This window comes from Lathyrus oleraceus, chromosome 7, assembly GCF_024323335.1.
Source record: "Lathyrus oleraceus cultivar Zhongwan6 chromosome 7, CAAS_Psat_ZW6_1.0, whole genome shotgun sequence".
NCBI classification, from domain to species: Eukaryota; Viridiplantae; Streptophyta; class Magnoliopsida; order Fabales; family Fabaceae; genus Lathyrus; species Lathyrus oleraceus.
In genome coordinates, this window is record NC_066585.1 from 460,735,478 (window position 1) to 460,743,606 (window position 8,129).

Below are 8,129 nucleotides of genomic sequence, written 5' to 3' on the forward strand. Positions count from 1 at the left end.
TAGAATCAACCTGCATAATGATTTTGGTTAATGAAAAACTTTAGAAATTAAACAAACAAATCATTATGCAAATGAACAATGTTTGCTTTTATTGTTTTTCAGGGTTTTTTGTGATCACTGATTTCATGCAAAAAGCAAAAAGTGAAAACTAATGGAAAAACAAATGTTTAACAATGCATTAATTGAATGAAAACATCATTGTATTAAATGCTGCCAACAATGTCATCACTTCTCCTTTTGGCATGGGAGAAGGGTTTCAAACAAAGTGAACAATTACTCTGATCTATGGATGACTGTAGGAACATCTACAGCGACCCAATTGTGGCAGACACCACCAGGTATGACGAAATCGTTCAGGTCTTCTGCATCCTCTTCCAAGATAGCAGCAGCTTCTTCTTCAGGTTGATCGTCATGGATGAAACCTCCACTCTTGAACAGACCTTGCTCATTAAATGCCCCAGAACAGTAGCCAATGCCAGCCCGAGATGGGTTAACCAGGAATAAATCCATCAACAGTACTTAGTCTGGCGAATATCTCTCTGAGTTCACAGCTCTCTTGCTCAGGATGATCCATCAATCTGGCAGAGATAACCCAATGTAGTACCGGCGAGGTGCGTCTTCAAAATAAATGAAGATCGCAGGGTCAGACCACAGGACGGGAGACCGGAACAAAACACCCGCTTATGCAAATGATGCATGATGTGTTTGTGCATATGCTTGGTTTTTACTTCATAGGAACTCAAGGGTTTTACTTGCAAACTTTGAAATATCAACATTTTGATCGTATATGAGAATATCTCATCAGATACATCAGGTGAAAAAAATTTCCCGGTTTTTTCCATGTATGAAATTTTTTGCAAATAAACTCCTTTGAGTTCCTTGAAAATTTTCTTTTTATCTGATGATATGGATGCAGATGAATGCGTGAATGCATGAATGCAACAATCACACTCAAGGATCAAGCAAGGCACACCAAACAAAGGTCATGGGAAAGCTCAATGTATCCCTAATATCAATCATCCATTTTGGTGGATTTAGGTTTTCACCTCATCAACACCCAAGTTCCATTGATATTAACGGTACATGAACCGGCTCTAACATCCTTAATATCAATCATCCATTTTGGTAGATTTAGGTTTTACACCTTATCAATACCCAAGTTCCATTGATATTAACGATGTTTGAACGACTCAACCACGAATCACGGGTTTGCTGAGAGTCACGAGCCTGGAGTCTCGGTTAAGAACCACCCAAAGGGAGTGTACTAGGGTTTAAACCTGCCGGACATATTCTACCAGAGGTTCCCATAATCATCGTCCCATCTCTCGGATATTATCGGAGGAACGAATACTCGTATTCCAAAAATATTCTCAAGAGAGACTCTTATGAGTGTAGTATCGCGTAACAATCGCATCAGATCTTACATCTGAACGACCTCCACACTACGTCCTAAAAATAGGCCAAGATGGGTTTGGTAAACTACGGTCCTTGGCTTCTAAGGCACATGATTGAAAGAATAATGCCTAACCACAAATAACTTGTGTGACATTATTAATCCAACATGACCTCTACCAAGTGAATGGACTCGCAAGTCAACTGGCTAAGGAATACTCCACACCAGTCAACAAGACTACGCCATTCTCCTATCCTAAGGTGCACTCGAGTTCGGGTATAGAACTCATCTCAGAGAGATCACCAAAGCAAACAGCAATTGTATATCAAGTAATTCAAGCATTACAATCAATACAGTTATCCCAAATTGTACAAAAATATGTCAAATAACACATAAACAAATATCATACAACAAGGGTGAAAAGTAGGCAATACCACCAGGGAAGGTCTAATGTTGTCCCCAGCAGAGTCGCCATTTTTCTGTAGCGGTGTATTCGTCGCTATATGATTTATTGATTAAACCATAAGCAAAGTATACAATGAATCGAGTCGCCACCGCACTTTTATTTATCCTAAGGATTGGTTAAAAAGCGAACAAAAACCTAAGAAGTTTTACACGTAGAAAACCAATAAAAGATCAGAGAGTCTGGGTAAGGGGTAAATTACGCAATGGGAAGGTGTTAGGCACCCATCACGTCCTAGGTACTCCTAGGGAGCCCTTTTCACACTTGTTGTATAAAAATGTTTATTTGTCTATGACATATTGTGCAAACATGAATGGGAAGATGAGAAAAGAATATACAAGTTAGTTATTTTTGTGTTTGAACGGATGAACCCGTTGCCTACGTACCTTCCATCAAAGGTAAGGATCAAAACGCCGTAGTTCGGCTAAAAGATTTCCAACAATTAGTGAGTTTATTTTAAAACACAAGCATTAAGGCTTTTCATTACCAATGGGAGAAAACTCAATCTGAATCAACAATCCACCATGCGAGGACGGCTTCGACGTACTAGAGGGGTTAACCCTGTTTTCAGCACGGAAGTCTTACAATCGACTCACTAAGGACAAGGTAAGATTTACATCAACCGCTATGGTAATTGAAACCTATGGCTAATGTATGAAAACATATTAACAATGGACAAAGCCACAAAACAATTGAATGTGTGAAGTTAATTGATTATGAGTATTCATAAAATATGGTCAAAGTATGGTTAGGATTGATTCAAAGAAGTGTTATGAAATGGGAAATTTGAAAAGTCAAGGACTTAGGGTCCAGGTTTCTAATTTGAAAAGACATGAAGATGTTTGCACAACAAGTCAAAGTTTTTGAAAGCAAAGTGTGAAAAGGTTTAGGACAAAGAGGGTGAATGGATAATGGAGTGTAAAACTTCTCAGAAAGGTTCACCTCTTGAGATCATATAGAAGATGATTCAGGTGCGTCCTTAGGAATAAGCAACAATGCAAGTAGACAAATAAAAGCAAGGTGATACCGGATGCCATCAATGGACTTATACCAATCTCACAAACAAAAGCGGATATCGGATACCAATAAATGGGTTTACACCAATCTCCTAAAACAAAACAATGATACCGGATGCCATCAATGGTCTTACTCCAATCTCACAAAAGCAAAAGCGTATGTCGGATACCAATAAATGGATTTACACCAATCTCCTAAAGTAAAACAAAACTTGGATGTCAGATGCCAATCTGTCTGGACTTATACCAACCTCCAAAGGATGATCATGGGAGTACAAATGCCAACAACATGGTCTTACAATTGCATCCTCACATACAACAAACAAGCAATAAGCAATGGACATGAGTGACCAAATGAAATGGTCTTACACTCTATCCCTTCCGAATCATAGGAACAATGACCAATGAGTGGACTTACAGTTGTCCTCAATGGGTAAACCAAACATGGATCACAAAGATATGCAATGATGATCATGCAATAATGAACAATTAATGATGATAAGTGCACAAAGGCATGCAAGCAAACATGTACAAATGCAACAAGCAATCAATCAAACAAAGTCATTTAGCACCCACTATAACCAAACAATTAGGCTCAATCAAAGGGTTAGACTTAAAAGTCAACTGGAATAGGATAAATGGTGCTCTTAACCTTGACATTGAAAGCCAAGGTGAAGTAGATGAAAGGATATGAGGGGTGTGCCTCATCACTCTTATCCCTGGTCAAGGAGAGCATTGAATATCAGAAGGTGTGGGAGTTCAGAAAGATGGAACTCTCTCCACAAGTTGGACTCGATAGATCTTGGGTTTTTTACTCACTATGCATCAACACACGTGGTGTGAGCAAGGTGAGAGACTCACAGAATAGTAGGAGATAGGCTACATATCTCTTTTGTCTACCAATTGCCTCATATGAGGTCTTTTCCTGCTTGGGGACAAAGTAAACAATCACAAACATTGCCTCTTAAGGAGGACTTCAGACAGGTGCCTGGCCAAGTAACAGGCCAGGTCTTCCAGACTACATGGAGACAAGAGAGTCTACCTCAATGCTTAAGCAAAGCAAAGCAATAGCAAGTTCTCAAAGGAACTAAAGCGACTATGGTACCTCTTGAAGATGCAGTTCGTGTTCTTGCGCTTTTCAATCCTCCAATTGCCAAAACAGATGTCCTATGGTGTTGTGGAAGATGAATGCAAGTGGAAGTTTAGCTCAACACAGCTGGATGATGAAGAAATGTCAAAATGCCATGGATGCTCGAGGTTTCAACAGTTGCGATCTAGCACGAATTTATCCACGTTTTGCTTCAACAGTTCTTCAACAACATCTGCAAATGATGATTAGCACGAAAGAAAGCAAAAAGAATGATGAATTCTTGATGAACAAGTGAAAAAAAGTGTGAGAAAAATTGAGAGAATTTGGAGAATTTTTGCTTTGGATCTGAGTTTCTGATTGTGGATCTCGAATTTCTGTTATGATTAAGCTCTTATACCCTCTGTTAATCCAGCTACTAAACATGATTAGCACAAACCAAATGGATTAGTAAAAATGAGCTTGTTATGTAATTTGGCAAAATTGCCCTTTTTCAATTTGAACCAATGGAACAGTGCAATCTTCCTTTCAGCAAGTCACAAATCATGTTTAAAAGCAATTTGAATTGGCTTGGCATGAAAATTCCATGTACTTTTTGAAAATCACTATTTTTCCCACCAAAATTTAAATGGTTCACTTGAAAAATGACCTTTTTATATGATGATTTTTGATGAAATGTGATGATGGGTCATGATAGTACATGTCAAATGGGATTTTCTCAAAAAAGAATCACCCAAATTGGCCAAATGGTTTGAAAGTTATGCTTCCTTGAAATTCCAAAATTCTTGAAAATGATTTGATCATAACTTGCCAACCACACATGTGAAAATAGTGTTCTTGGACTTTTTGGAAAGGCAAGAGCAAGATCTTCAACTTTCATGTTGGACAAATTTTGATTTGAAGCTTGCTTGAGGATGTAATTTTGAGGGGAAGAACTTTCCATTTTTGGCAGCTGAAAATTACAGGTCGTTACTATTTTGGGAAACTTTTTGTCTGACCTCCAATTCCTCAATGTTGATGTTTGACATGTTATATGAGGCTTGTATGGACATGAATGGGACCTTTCCAACCATCTCACACCTTCAAATTCCTGATTAAATGCACAGTTGACCACAGTTGACTTTGCTAGGGTTTTGGTTGACTGAGCCATGCTTTGATGAATTTCAATCCTCTACCACTTGAGATCTTGATACCAAATGATGTCACAACTCATATGAACTCTTTATGAATGATCATGGTGCCCAAATTCTTCAAGAATGGCCATCATGCATGGCTCAATGACTTACCTTTGACTGATTGACTGTTGATGGCTTCAGCTGCAAGTAACGAGGTTAGATGACAATATTTTTGTACTTTTGGGTTAATAAACAAATGAAAAGAAATGATATACAAATGCAATACATGCTTGGTGATCAAGAACCACACTCAGAAGATAACCCACCCACTAGAAGGGAAGCAAAGGTGCATAATGATCCTTGAGGCAATGATATGATATGATATGATGCCATGAGGGATCTTAGGGACAAAATTGGGGTCTTACAAGTGTCTAACCTGTTTGATTGACACAGGAATGACGAATCTCCCCAACGCCGACATTCTCGAATTGAAAGAGATGATAAGGGAGTTGTCCAATGTTGTACGAGGGCTCGCCAAGGGGCAGAAAGCGATCGCCGAGAAGGTGGAGAGGATTGAAAACTGGCTGAGAATGGGGGAAACCAAGGGAGATGCTCTATCGTCTGGAGTAAAGAAGCCCTCTGGCGGTATTCAGCACAAGAGAGAGGTTGAATCAAGTGATGTGCCTGCCAAGAGGGGTAAGGATCGTTATCACCCGTACACTGCTGCGGTAATAATGCTTGCTGGTAATCAATCGCCACAGCGACAACGGTCACCTCAACAAAGAACACAGAAAGCTGGGTGCCAAGTGAGAAGAAGGACGACAGATCGTCATTTTAATAAGCCGCCCGTGACTTATGCCTCTCTGTTTAAAAGTTTGATGGATCTTGGGTTGGTGCAGCCAAGGACATTGGTTCCAGGGAAACCGGAGCAGAGGCTTGCAAGTTATGATGAGAATGTCAGGTGCAAGTTCCATGCTGGTGCACCCGGACATCACATTGAGGATTGCAAAGCTTTTAAGCATGTGGTCCAGGACTTGGTGGATTCTAAAGCCATCAATTTTGCACTAATGTCGGATGTTAGTACTAACCCCATGCCGATGCATGGCCCTATGGGGGTGAATGTGATGTCCAAAGACAAGAGGAAAATGGATGAAACGAATGGGGATCAGTTAAAGATTCCAATGTTTGTGGTTCAGAGGCCTCTGATGAAGAATGGAGATTTCCCTGGTTGTGATAATTGTTGTGCGGTTGTCGCCACCAACGGGTGTGTAATGATGAGGGAAACGATCCAGAGAATGATGAAAGTAGAAATGGACGATGTAAGATGTAAAGCACCTGTCTGGTAGTTGAAACCGTCAAGGTGGAAAATGCCATTATTGCTGAGAAAGAGAAAAAGCCGTCCATTTCTTCTTACAAACAGGCAGTGGAAGTAGTGAGAAATGGAGGGATCCCAGGCTGGGGAAAGATCATAGGCATTATGGTAAAAGCGGATATGTTTGGGGTTGGCTATCAGGAAGGCCAAGACTCGTCTGAGCAGAACAGAGGACGTCGTCCACCGTTCACATTTGTCAGTGCCGGAGTGCTAGATCCAGATCACGCCTATACAGTGGGTGAAGAGATTGACAGTGACCGCGAGCTGGAGTCGTGGATAAAATCGTGCGTACCAGGAACTGGAAGGCCTAAAAAGATCAGAATTGTCACTCATCCGGAAGAGTAATATTTCTTGTTTTTCAGTTTTTATTTGCATGAAAGCCATGCGTGTTGCCCGACACGTAATGGTTCATTGTAAGGGCCACCTCATGTTTCATTTTGCAACATTTTGCATCATAAATAAATGGATGTTTTTCAATTAAAAGCGGTGTTCCCTGTTTTTCATTTATTTTTGCAGTTTAAAAACAAATAAAAATGGCAATGTTTGTTTTCATTTTTCCCCTTTTTGATTTGTCTCGTTCCGACTTCGAAAAATATTTCTCCGGATCTCATTGATAACAATTTGGTTACACCTCATATGACTTCGACAATTCGATCTATCATGCCGAAGAAGAAGGCGAAGAAGATTATGATCTGCTGGAATTAGCCAAGTTGTCAAAACAAGAGGAGAAGGTGATTCAACCGCACGAGGAGCGGGTTGAGATTGTGAATCTGGGTACCGCCGAGGTCAGAAAGGAAGTGAAAATTGGGAGCCGCTTCAGAGGCGAGTCGAGAGCAGAATGGTAGCCCTGTTGAAAGAGCATGTGGATACCTCCACCTGGTCATGTCAGGACATGCCAGGATCGGATACCGATGCCGTTGTGCACAAGCTACCAGGGAGAGAAGACTGTCCTCTAGAGAAGCGAGACGCTGGTGCTACTTATTAGAGGGCCATGGTGACTTTGTTTCATGATATGATTCATCATGAAATTGAATGCTATGTTGATGACATGATAGCAAAGTCCCAAACAGAAGAGGGGCATCTGGCAGACCGGGGCCAGTCATTTGACCGGTTGAGATAATCCAGACTGAGGTTGAATCCGAATAAGTGCACTATCAGAGTGCGGTCCGGTAAGATGTTGGGGTTCATTGTAAGAGGGGAATCGAGGTTGATCCTACTTTAAAAAAAAAGAAGAAAAAAGAAATGCCTGAACCGAAAACAAAAAAGAAGAGATTAAACGGTCAGGTGAAATAATGATTGCCAAGGGGCACTGACAGATAAAAGAATAAGTCGCGGGAACCTCTGATTCAAGGAGTAATTGTTACTCTGGTACTTGACAGCCCTTGAGGAGTATATGAGGTGCGTATTGTGTCAGCATGACGAGTCTTGTCAAAAAGAGCATGCAATTTACCTTAGCAAAAAGTTTACCGACTGTGAAACAATACATGCACGGCTCGAGAAAACTTGATGTACTTTGGCATAGGCTGCTCGCTGACTGAGACTGTATATGCTGGTTCATACCACTTTGTGGATTTCCGAGATGGATTCGCTCGAGTATGTGTTTGAGAAGCCAGCATTGACCGGACGGGTTGTGAGAGTGCAAAAGAATATTGACTGATTTGTGATGCTCTCAGAAAGTGATCA